The sequence below is a fragment of the Panthera tigris genome, chromosome X, assembly GCF_018350195.1.
Source record: "Panthera tigris isolate Pti1 chromosome X, P.tigris_Pti1_mat1.1, whole genome shotgun sequence".
Lineage (NCBI taxonomy): Eukaryota > Metazoa > Chordata > Mammalia > Carnivora > Felidae > Panthera > Panthera tigris.
The window spans coordinates 51,135,293-51,148,011 of NC_056677.1; the positions used below are offsets into that span (position 1 = coordinate 51,135,293).

Genomic DNA, 12,719 nt, shown 5'->3' on the forward strand with positions numbered 1-12,719 from the left:
TATCTATTCATATAACAATTTCACCTGAAGAACTGAGGGCCAGCTGAACAGCTTCTACATAATAAAAGACAGAACAAGCAAAAAAGAACACTAACATAGATGGAGGCATGGTAACAAAGGGAACCCATACACCTGATACTGTATAAACTGCAGTGAAGAGGGATAGTACTGAGGGACTGGGAATAGATTCTTCTGTCCTTGGTCTCACACACACACACACACACACACACACACACACACACACAAACACACACAAGGATGAAGTTTAATAGATTAACTAGAATATAAAAGGGACAGCACTAGAACTCACCAAATGGCAGAGGACCTGTGAAAACGTTCTCCAGACCAAAGGGACTGTCTCGCTGCCTCAGGAGCCCTGGGTCTGCAAGCCCACACCATGCCCAGTCATTCTGAGGCACAGAAAAAAAAATCTATGCTTTAAACATGTGGAGAGCTGCAGGAATATTCTGTGAGTCAGAGGGACCAGTTTGTTGCCTCAGCAAGCCCTGGTCCACAAGCCCAGAGTTATCAGCAGCTCCGGTAACTATAGGGCACAGAAAAAAAAAGCCACATTTTTCTCTTCTCTTCTTTCTTTAAAAGCTATAGCTTCAAAGAGCAACTAGTGTATAAAAGAGCCAGCCCTAGAACTCTGCCAAATGGCCAGGGGAGCTGCTGGAATGCTCTCTGGGTAGGAGATGACAGACACGGTCTACACTCCTTTTTTCATCTTGAAATCACACACAAGTGCACAGTTCCAGCACCCTAACTGGCCTGTCCCCTCAGTGAGTCTGGGGCTCATAGCGCATACAAGTCTCAGCCTTCTCACCAAGATGGCCACAGGGTAGTGCATACTGGGACACTTCTGGTTGGTGCTCACTATATCACCAACCTTCACACCAAAGTGACACAGGTGCAAAGCACCCCAGAATACTCCAGGCCACACCACTTTGGCTTCAGTTGGCTTGCTGAGGCACCCTTGGTGCAGAATGCTCCAAAACCACTTGGCTGACAGCTAATTTAGATCCAACAGCCCTGCCAGGTTGCCACTGTGCAGAGCAAAACCCAGAGCATACTTGCATCAGTTTCAGCCACCCTGCCAGGGTAACCCTATGTGGAACACCCCAGAACACACTAGAGTTGGCTCCAGTTGCCCAGCCAGGGCAACCTCCTTGTTGAGCACGTTGTGACACACCAGCTTGCATCCAAGTCAGCTTCAGTTGTCCTGACAGTTCAACTTCACTGTGAAGAGCCCAGGGACTACTTGGCTTGCAACCGCTTCAGCTTCAGCTGTCCTTCCAGGACATATTTTTTGCAAGAGCCCAGGGACCACACCACCCCACACCCATTTTAGCTTTAGCTGTCCTGCCAGGGTACCCCTATGCAGAACACCCAGGACCACTCAGCTTTTACACTGCCTCAGCTACAGCTTCCCTCTCAGGGCAACCTCTGTGTAGAGAGCCCTGTAATACACTGGTTTATATCCATTTCTGCTAATTCTGTTAAGGTGACCTCTGCATATAGTTTCAGATATCTGGCCATGGTACCCTCTGTGCAAAGAGCTTGGGGACTTGCCCACACACTGCTGAGCTCCCAGACCACATATTTCTTCAGCTCTAGCTTCCCAGCCAGGACAACCCCTGCATGGAGCACCCAGGGGCATCCTGGCTTGCACCCACTTCAGCTTCAACTGTCCTGCCAGGGACAGAACATCAGAACACCTCAGCATACATTGACTTTACCTGTCCTGAGAGGGTGGTGGCTGTGTGGAAAGTCCCAGGACACCCAGACCATACCAGCCACAGTTCCAGCCAGCCAGCAAAAGTCACCAAGCACACACAGTCTATATAGGGGATGACCATACACAAGATCATTACTTCAAGTTTAGGAGAAGTAGCTGTTCCACATAATCTGTAGAAACAAACACAGAAACTCAATCAAAATGGAGAGACAGAAGAAGCTTCAAAAGAAAGAATAAAACAAAACCTCAGAAATATTATAAGTGAAAGAGAGATAAGCAATATATCTAATAAAGAATTTAAAGTAATGATCTTAAAGGTGCTCACCTGGCTGGAGAGAAGAGTAGATGAACTCAGTAAGACCTTCAATAAAAACATAGGAAATATAATTAAAAAAATAACCAATCAGAAGTGAAGAATACAATAACTAAAATAAGAAACACACTGGAGGGAATCAAGAGTAGACTAATGCATACAGAAAGATGTATCAATGATCTGGAAGACAGGGTAATGGAAAACACCCAGGCTGAACAGCAAGACAAGAAAATAATATTTAAGAATGAGGATAGGTTGAAGGATCTCTTGAACAACAAATGAACAAACATTTTCATTACACAGATTCCAGAAGAAGCAGAGAGAGTGAAAGGGGCAGAAAACTTATTTGAAGAAATAATAGCTGAAAATTTCCCTAACCTAAGGAGGTAAATAGTTATCCAGGTCCAAGAAGCACAGGGTTCCAAACAAGATCAACCCAAGGAGGTTCACACTATGACACATAATAATTAAAATTTCAAAGTTTAAAGGAAAAGAGAATTCTTAAAGCAGCAAGAGAGAAGCAAAAAGTCAATAAATAACTAATGGGTCAATGAAAAAATCATGAAATTAAAAAAATAGATGGAGATAAACGAAAATGGAAACATAATGGTGCAAAACCTTTGGGATGCTGAAAAGCAGTTCTAAGAGAAAAATATACAGCATTACAGGTCTACCTCAAGAAACAAGAAAGAGGTCAAATCAACAGCTACCTTTACACCTAAAGGAATTTTTTTAAAAAGGGCAAACAAAGCCCAAAGTGAGTGCAAGGAAGGAAATAATAAAAATTACAACAGAAATAAATGACATAAACAATTTAAAATAAAAAAAATCAATGAAACAAAGAACAGGTTCTAGAAAAACATAAACAAAATTGAAAAACCCACATCCAGACTCATAAAACAAAAGACAATAAGAGAAAAGAGGAGAAATGGCCCAAGTAAATAAAGTCTGAAGAAAAAGAAATTAACAACTGACACCACAGTAATACAAAGAATTATGAGAATACTATGAAAAATTATATAGCAGCAAATTAGACAACCTAGAACATGTGGATAAATTCCTAAAAACATAAAAAGCTTCCATAACTGAATTAGGAAGAAAAAGAAAATCATAACAGATTACTAGTAAAAAAAAAAAATGAATTGGTAATTTTAAAAATATACTAAAAAATAAAAGTCCAGGACCAGATGAAGTCACAGGAGAATTCTACTGAACATTTAAAGAAGAGTTAATACCTATTCTCCCCAAACTATTCCAAGAAATAGGGTAAGAAGGAAAGCTTCCAGATACATTCCACAAGGCTAGCATTACCCTGATAACAAAACCAAAGACACCATAAAAAAAAAACAAAACTGCAGGCCAATATTCCTGATGAAAACAGACGCAAAAATCCTCAACAAAATATCAGAAAACTGCATTCAACAATATATTAAAAGGATCATTCACCATGATTGAGTGGGATTTATTCCAGGGATTCAAGGATGATTCAATATTCTCAAATCACTCAATGTGATAAATCACATCAACAAAATGAAGGATGAAAATCATATGATCATCTAAATAGATGCAGAAAAAAACCTGAAAAAATATAACATCCATTCATGATAAAAACTCTCAATAAAGTGGGTTTAGAAAGAACGTACCTCAATATAACAAAGGCCGTATTGAAAAACCCACAGCTAACATCTTACTGGTGGAAAAGTGACAGCTTTTCCTCTAACATCAGAAAAAAGACAAAGATGTCTACTCTCGCCACTTTTATTAAACATAGTACTGGAAGTTTTAGCTGCAGCAATCAAACAAGAAATTAGAGGCATCCATATTAAAAAAGAAGTTGTTAAATTGTCATTATTTGCAGATGACATGTAGTATACATTGAAAATCCTATAATACAAAATCAAATACTTACTAGAAGTAGTGAATTAATTCTATAAAATTTCAGGATACAAAATTAATACCCAGATATCAGTATCATTTCTATATACTAATAATGAAGTAGCAGAAAGAAAAAGAAAACAATTCCATTTACAATTGTATCAAAATAATAAAATAACTTTCTAGGAATAAACTAAATCAAAAGGTAAAAGAACTGTATCCTGAAAAATATAAACACTGATGAAAAATTGAATTTGACATAAACAATAGAAATATATTCCATGCTCATGTATTGGAAGAATATTGTTAAAATCTTACTACCACCCAACACAATCTACAGATTTAATGCAATCCCTATCAAAATACCAAAAGCATTTTTCACAAAACTAGAACAAATAATCCTGAAAATAGTATGCAACCCAAATTGACAAAGCAATCTTGAGAAACAAGAGCAAAGCTGGAAGTATCACAATTCTGGGCCAAAATATATACCACAAAGGTATAGTAAATAAAACTGTATGGTATTGGCACAAAAACAGACACATACCTGAATAGAATAGAGAACTCAGAAAAAATCCCACACTTATAATGGTCAATTAATCTATGACAAAGAAGGCAATAGTATACAATGGGGAAGAACAGTGTCTTCAAAAAAAAGGTGCTGGGACTGTTGGTGGGAATGCAAACTGGTGCAGCCACTCTGGAAAACAGTGTGGAGGTTCCTCAAAAAATTAAAAATAGATCTACCCTATGACCCAGCAATAGCACTGCTAGGAATTTACCCAAGGGATACAGGAGTGCTGATGCATAGGGGCACTTGTACCCCAATGTTTATAGCAGCACTTTCAACAATAGCCAAATTATGGAAAGAGCCTAAATGTCCATCAACTGATGAATGGATAAAGAAATTGTGGTTTATATATACAATGGAATACTACGTGGCAATGAGAAAGAATGAAATATGTCCTTTTGTAGCAACGTGGATGGAACTGGAGAGTGTGATGCTAAGTGAAATAAGCCATACAGAGAAAGACAGATACCATATGCTTTCACTCATATGTGGATCCTGAGAAACTTAACAGAAACCCATGGGGGAGGGGAAGGAAAAAAAAAAAGAGGTTAGAGTGGGAGAGAGCCAAAGCATAAGAGACTCTTAAAACCTGAGGACAAACTGAGGGTTGATGGGGGGTGGGAGAGAGGGGAAGGTAGGTGATGGGTATTGAAGAGGGCATCTTTTAGGATGAGCACTGGGTGTTGTACGGAAACCAATTTGACAATAAATTTCATGTATTAAAATAAATAAATAAATAAATAAATAAATAAATAAATAAATGTTTTAAAAATAAATAAATAAATAAAGCCAATATTCTCAGAATGCAGCACATTTGAAAAAGACCCATCCTCTTACCTGGACTTAGACTTTGGAGAAGTGGGTCATACAAACAGAAATAAATGGAACTTCCATTTCAACTCAGAAGCCTACATGTATCTAAGGTGCCAACGTAGATATTTCAGACCTAATTTGGGTAACTTAGACACATATTTGAATGGAAAGAATTCACCTCATCTCTACTTAGTCTTGTCAAGTGTGACACTAATAAGCCACCTCACCAATAGCCCTGCTAAGTGACAGCTTACCAATCTCCTTTCTACTAGATATTAAAAACTGTATTACCAGAAAGGCACAATTACTGTCTTTTTATGATAGTAAAATGCTGGAAATAAAGATCCAACAATTCATAGATAGCACTTAAACATCAATGACTCCCTATGCAGAAAATTATCACAAAAGGCCTAATTGCCATCCTTAGATAGTCCTGCTTGCAAGGCTAGACCTTTGCCTGGTGCCTGGGAACCTGGATTTTGGAAGTGTTCCCACCATTCCCTAACTGATAATAGTGATTCTCTGCGTAAACTGTACAAATAATGTGGTTTATTCTTTGCTGAACACTTGCTTTCCTTCTGGGCATCAGGAACTTTGGTACACACTAAACAGAGAGTGCCTATGTGACCAGGCCCCAATAAAAATCCTGGGCACTGATTCTCCAATAAGCTTCCTTAGTAAATGACAGTTTTCATATATTGTCACAATTTGGTGCTAGAGAAATTAGGCATGTGACTCCACTGGGAGAGGACTCTGAAGCTCATGCCTATTTTTTTTTTTTCTGGACTTCACCCGTTTTCTCTTTGATGATTTTGTTTTATATTCTTTTGCTATAATAAATCACAGCCACAAGTGTAACTACACGTTGAGTCCTGTGAGCCTAGTGAATCACTAAACCTGAGGGATGGTCTTGGAAATCTCCAACACATAGAAGTCTCCTAGACTTCTATTTTGGCCCAGAGATCTTTCTTAATATCCAGAATCAAATGTTTGATATCAAATACTTGATATCTGTTAATCGCCCTGAACTCAAGTCTAAAACTGAAGACACTGTGTTTCCCTCTTCTTAAGTTCCTTATCTTGGCTAACATATCCATTATCCACTTGGTCATTCAAGCCAGAAAGCAGGAAACCTGGGATGCATACTAAACTCCCTCTATCTCCCAGCCACATTAATCTGTCACCAGGTTCTTTCAATTCTACCACCTATCTCTTAAAACCATGTCATCCTCTCCATCTATAGTTATTGCCTTAGTTCAGCTTTTCATCACCTCTCATATCATTCTCCTGCATTCTTAGCTCAAGCAAATTCTCCACACCAATACCAAAGTTATCTTTCTAAAACACAAATATACTTACATGCCCTTCTAGCTTAAAATATTCTAGTGGCTCCTGTCTTCAGGATAATGTTCGAATTCCTTAATTAGGCCATGAAGCCCTTCATGACCTGGATTCACTTCCTGACTTTCTTCTTTCTCTCCGTATATAAATTAGGATAGATTTCCTTCTCCAGACTATTTCCCAAAGCATCAAGCTGTTTCTGGCTTCACAGTCTGAATTCCATATCCTTCATCTATGCTCCCATAGCACCCTATGCTTTAGACTATGAAAACTCTGATTCAGTGTCTTCAGTGAAGTAGGTACTTAATAAATGCTGGTTGAATGGCTTAATGTTAAATGAAAAGGAGAGATTATAAATGATTTTTCTCTTTTTTCAAAAAGTTGTTTATAGATTTGAATACTAGCCCTTTGTCTGATATGTCATTTGCAAATATCTTTTCCCATTCCATCGGTTGCCTTTTAGTTTTGTTGATTGTTTCCTTTGCAGTGCAGATTTTTATCTTCATGAGGTCCCAACAGTTCATTTTTGCTTTTAATTCCCTTGCCTTTGGGGATGTATCAACTAAGAAATTGCTGCGGCTGAGGTCAGAGAGGTTTTTTCCTGCTTTCTTCTCTAGGGTTTTGATGGTTTCCTGTCTCACATTCAGGTCCTTTATCCATTTTGAGTTTATTTTTGTAGCAACGTGGATGGAACTGGAGAGTGTTATGCTAAGTGAAATAAGGCATACAGAGAAAGACAGATACCACACGTTTTCACCTTATGTGGATCCTGAGAAACTTAACTGAAGACCATAGGGGAGGGGAAGGGGAAAAAAAAAGGTTAGAGAGGGAGAGAGCCAAAACATAAGAGACTTTTAAAAACTGAGAACAAACGGAGAATTTATGGGGGGTGGGAGGGAGGAGAGGGTGGGTGATGGGTATTGAGGAGGGCACCTGTTGGGATGAGCACTGGGTGTTGTATGGAAACCAATTTGACAATAAATTTCATATTAAAAAAAATTGTTTGCTGATATTCTTCTGGCTTAATTAAATGGATCAAAAGGAAAACAATGACAAAAATACCTCATAGTTTCTGTTGGTTTCTGTTATGATCCAGTACCTGTTGGGTATTCCCATACGCCCAAAGTCTGATATTGGGTCAATCAGTTTCCACCCATTTTCCTCCATCTATTTTGAGGATTTGGGATTATAAGAAAAAGCATACAGATCTTCAGGTAATGCTGGAGGAGATAAACATGAAAACAAAGTAATAATGAGTGAAACTTAACAAATAATGCTAAAAAAAAGTCAAGATTTCCTATTCCTAAAGAGAATGTGTATGAAACAGGGCAATGACTTGTGTACAAGGTTGGCTTTATGTGAGGAATAAGAACTGGAATATTGCTTCAAAGCCTTATTTTAAAAATGTTTTAATTTTTTGTGATACTAATACAAAGCAGGAACATACTTCCTGGTTTCCTGTGAATTGCTGGATAATGGACTGAACCAAAACTTTAGGGTTTCACATGCTGGGAAAGTGGTCCTTACCAAAAGTTTTTAACTGAGCTTCAATGACTTAATTGCTTTGCTTATTGTAACATGTTGCAAAACATTTACAGTGTTCTTGTATTCCAATTGTTAGGCCAATACCTGCTTCTGGTTGATAAATGGCCATTTTTTCTCTTCTTCCTGTCAACCCCACTTCCTCCCTTCACAAGATTAAACATTCAATCAATAATGCATCTGACCAATTTATGTGGCAAGAACTTTTCCAGAAATGGATAGAGTCTGACAATGCCTTATAAGGTGTTGAGTTGACTGACAGTTAACCTCTATCAATAAAATTCCAGCAAATTCTGAGGAAAGTGTGGAAGAAAATGGGAGGGAAGACACAAAAGCATGGAAATTCCACAGAATAAAATCAGAGGTAGCTTATGAGTTAGCCACATAGGCATAGGGCTGGGGGATGAGACTATGAGACTGGATGAAACAGGGATACCTGCATTATTAAGGACTCTGAAAAACTGCCCTAGTCTTCTGAATGGAACTGAATGGAGGGATAGGAACAGTGGGACAAACATAAAGCTTGCAAGACAATAGGAAACAAATTTTGATCCAAAGCAATCTTCCTGAATTGACAAATAATTTATAAGTTGATACTTAAAAGAAGGGAGGGAGAGAGAAGACAATAACATCTATTACACATCTATATACCAAGTAGAGAGTAAAATGCACAAATGCATCTAAACTTCCAAACAACCCCCATAGGGAGCTTACACTATCACTACTTTTTTAAAGATTATCTGTGGTCAATAAAGAAAAAAACCTCCATATATTAAAAAAAAAGATTATAGAGTTACTAGGAAGATGGCGGCATAGGAGGACGCTGGGCTCACTGCGCGTCCTGCTGATCACTTAGATTCCACCTACACCTGCCTAAATAACCCAGAAAACCACCAGAAGACTAGCAGAACGGAGTCTCTGGAGTCAAGAGCAGAAGAGAGGCCCACGGAAGAGGGTAGGAAGGGCAGAGAGGCCGTGTGCGCTCCACGGACTGGTGGGAGGGAGCCGGGGCAGAGGGGCAGCCTGCCGGGAAGCAGAGCCCCTAGTCTGGCTTGCAGAAGCGGAGAGGCCAGATGGAGTGTGTTCCCACAGCAAGCAGGACTTAGAATCTGGGAGGTCATAAGTTAACAGCTCTGCTCCGAAAGCGGGAAGGCTGGAGGACAAAAGGAGGGAGAGTTCCTGAGCCCCGGGACAACAGAGCTCAGTTTGGCTGGGAACAAAGGCACTCGCCAGCGCCATCTCCCTCACCCATCACCCAGCCAAAATCCCAAAGGGAACCAGTTCCTGCCAGGGAACATGCTCGCTCTGCCCCAACACCCAACGCTGTGCTTCTGTGGAGCCACCCCTCTGGCAGCAGGTCTGACTCCCTCCTGCTGCCACAGGGCCCCTCCTGAAGTGGATCACCTAAGGAGAAGCAAGCTAAGCCTGCCTCTCCTACCCCCGAGCACCTTGCCTACCCACCCCAGCTAATACACCAGATCCCCAGCACCACAAGCCTGGCAGTGTGCAAGTGGCCCAGACAGGCCACACCACCCCACAGTGAATCCCACCCCTAGGAGAGGGGAAGAGAAGGCACACACCAGTCTGACTGTGGCCCCAGCGGTGGGCTGGGGGCAGACATCAGGTCTGACTGCGGACCCGCCCACCAACTCCAGTTATACACCACAGCACAGGGGAAGTGCCCTGCAGGTCCGCACCACTCCAGGGACTATCCAAAATGACCAAATGGAAGAATTCCCCTCAGAAGAATCTCCAGGAAATAACAACAGCTAATGAACTGATCAAAAAGGATTTAAATGATATAACAGAAAGTGAATTTAGAATAATAGTCATAAAATGAATCACTGGGCTTGAAAAGAGTATAGAGGACGGCAGAGAATCTCTTGCTACAGTGATCAAGGGACTAAGGAACAGTCAGGAGGAGCTGAAAACTGCTTTAAACGAGATGCGAAATAAAATGGAAACGTCCACGGCTCGGATTGAAGAGGCAGAGGAGAGAATAGGTGAACTAGAAGATAAAACTATGGAAAAAGAGGAAGCTGAGAAAAAGAGAGATAAAAAAATCCAGGAGTATGAGGGGAAAATTAGAGAATTAAGTGATACAGTAAAAAGAAATAATATACGCATAATTGGTATCCCAGAGGAGGAAGAGAGAGGGAAGGGTGCTGAAGGGGTACTTGAACAAATTATAGCTGAGAACTTCCCTGAACTGGGGAAGGAAAAAGGCATTGAAATCCAAGAGGCACAGAGAACTCCCTTCAGACGTAACTTGAATCGATCTTCTGCACGACATATCATAGTGAAACTGGCAAAATACAAGGACAAAGAGGAAATTCTGAAAGCAACAAGGGATAAATGTGCCCTAACATATAAAGGGAGACCATTAAGACTCGTGACTGATCTCTCTACTGAAACTTGGCAGGCCAGAAATGATTGGCACGAGATCTTCAATGTGATGAACAGAAAAAATATGCAGCCAAGAATCCTTTATCCAACAAGTCTGTCATTTAGAATATAAGGAGAGATAAAGGTCTTCCCAAGCAAACAAAAACTGAAGGAATTCGTCACCACTAAACCAGCCCTACAAGAGATCCTAAGGGGGATCCTGTGAGACAAAGTACCAGAGACATCGCTACAAGCATAAAACATACAGACATCACAATGACTCTAAACCCGTATCTTTCTATAATAACACTGAATGTAAATGGCTAAATGCACCAACCAAAAGACATAGGGTATCAGCATGGATAAAAAAACAAGACCCATCTATTTGCTGTCTACAAGAGACTCATTTTAGACCTGAGGACACCTTTAGATTGAGAGTGAAGGGATGGAGAATTATCATGCTACTGGAAGCCAAAAGAAAGCTGGAGTAGCCATACTTATATCAGACAAACTAGACTTTAAATTAAAGGCGGTAACAAGAGATGAAGAAGGGCATTATATAATAATTACAGGGTCTATCCATCAGGAAGAGCTAACAGTTATAAATGTCTATGCGCCGAATTCGGGAGCCCCTAAATGTATAAAACAATTACTCATAAATATAAGCAACCTTATTGATAAGAATGTGGTAATTGCAGGGGACTTTAACACTCCACTTACTGAAATGGATAGATCATCTAGACACACGGTCAATAAAGAAACAAGGGCCCTGAATGATACATTGGATCAGATGGACTTGACAGATATATTTAGAACTCTGCATCCCAAAGCAACACAATATACTTTCTTCTCGAGTGCACATGGAACATTCTCCAAGATAGATCATATACTGGGTCACAAAACAGCCCTTCATAAGTATACAAGAATTGAAATTATACCATGAATACTTTCAGACCACAATGCTATGAAGCTTGAAATCAACCACAGGGAAAAGTCTGGAAAACCTCCAAAAGCATGGGGATTAAAGAACACCCTACTAAAGAATGAGTGGGTGAACCAGGCAATTAGAGAAGAAATTAAAAAATATATGGAAACAAACAAAAATGAAAATACAACAATCCAAACACTTTGGGATGCAGCAAAGGCAGTCCTGAGAGGAAAATACATTGCAATCCAGGCCTATGTCCAGAAACAAGAAAAATCCCAAATACAAAATCTAACAGCACACCTCCAGGAAATAGAGGCAGAAGAGCAAAGGCAGCCTAAACCCAGCAGAAGAAGAGAAATAACAAAGATCAGAGCAGAAATAAACAATATAGAATCTACAAAAGCTGTAGAGCAGATCAATGAAACCAAGAGTTGGTTTTTTGAAAAAATAAACAAACTTGACAAACCTCTAGCCAGGCTTCTCAAAAAGAAAAGGGAGATGAAGGAGGACGCGGTGCTCACAGCGCGTCCGGCCGATCACTTAGATTCCACCTACACCTGCCTAAAGAACCCAGAAAACCGCCAGAGGATTAGCAGAAGGGAGTCTCCGGAGTCAAGCGCAGACCAGAGGCCCACGGAAGAGGGTAGGAAGGGCGGCGAGGCGGTGCGCGCTCCACGGACTGGCGGGAGGGAGCCGGGGCGGAGGGGCGGCTCGCCGGCCAAGCGGAGCCCCCGAGTCGGGCTGGCAAAAGCGGAGGGGCCGGACAGACTGTGTTCCGACAGCAAGCGCGACTTAGCGTCTGGGAGGTCATAAGTTAACAGCTCTGCCCTGAAAGCGGGAAGGCTGGAGGACAAAGGGAGGGAGAGCGGCTGAGCCCCCGGACGGCAGAGCTCAGCTTGGCGGGGAACAAAGGCGCCAGCGCCATCTCCCCCGCCCATCCCCCAGCCAAAATCCCAAAGGGAACCAGTTCCTGCCAGGGAACTTGCTCGCTCCGCGCAAACACCCAACTCTGTGCTTCTGCGGAGCCAAACCTCCGGCAGCGGATCTGACTCCCTCCAGCTGCCACAGGGCCCCTCCTGAAGTGGATCACCTAAGGAGAAGCGAGCTAAACCTGCCCCTCCAGCCCCCGTGCACCTTGCCTACCCACCCCAGCTAATACGCCAGATCCCCAGGCCCACAAGCCTGGCAGTGTGCAAGTAGCCCAGACGGGACA

At 41.2% G+C, this 12,719-nt stretch overlaps 1 protein-coding gene across 3 annotated transcripts in view; it reads right to left on the bottom strand.

Moving 5' to 3' along the window:
- ASB12 (ankyrin repeat and SOCS box containing 12) overlaps window positions 1–12,719 on the bottom strand; it is a 127,467-nt gene that overhangs the window by 97,821 nt on the left and 16,927 nt on the right. For 2 of the 3 annotated variants that reach the window (XM_015542551.2, XM_042974091.1), the window contains exons 4-7: window positions 7,714–7,871; window positions 2,064–2,099; window positions 1,740–1,908; window positions 311–410 (exon numbers count right to left, since the gene is read on the bottom strand). The gene's annotated coding sequence lies outside the window, so the exon portion shown is untranslated. The remainder of the gene's footprint in view (window positions 1–310; window positions 411–1,739; window positions 1,909–2,063; window positions 2,100–7,713; window positions 7,872–12,719) is intronic. The other variant, XM_042974092.1, reaches the window with a different exon arrangement.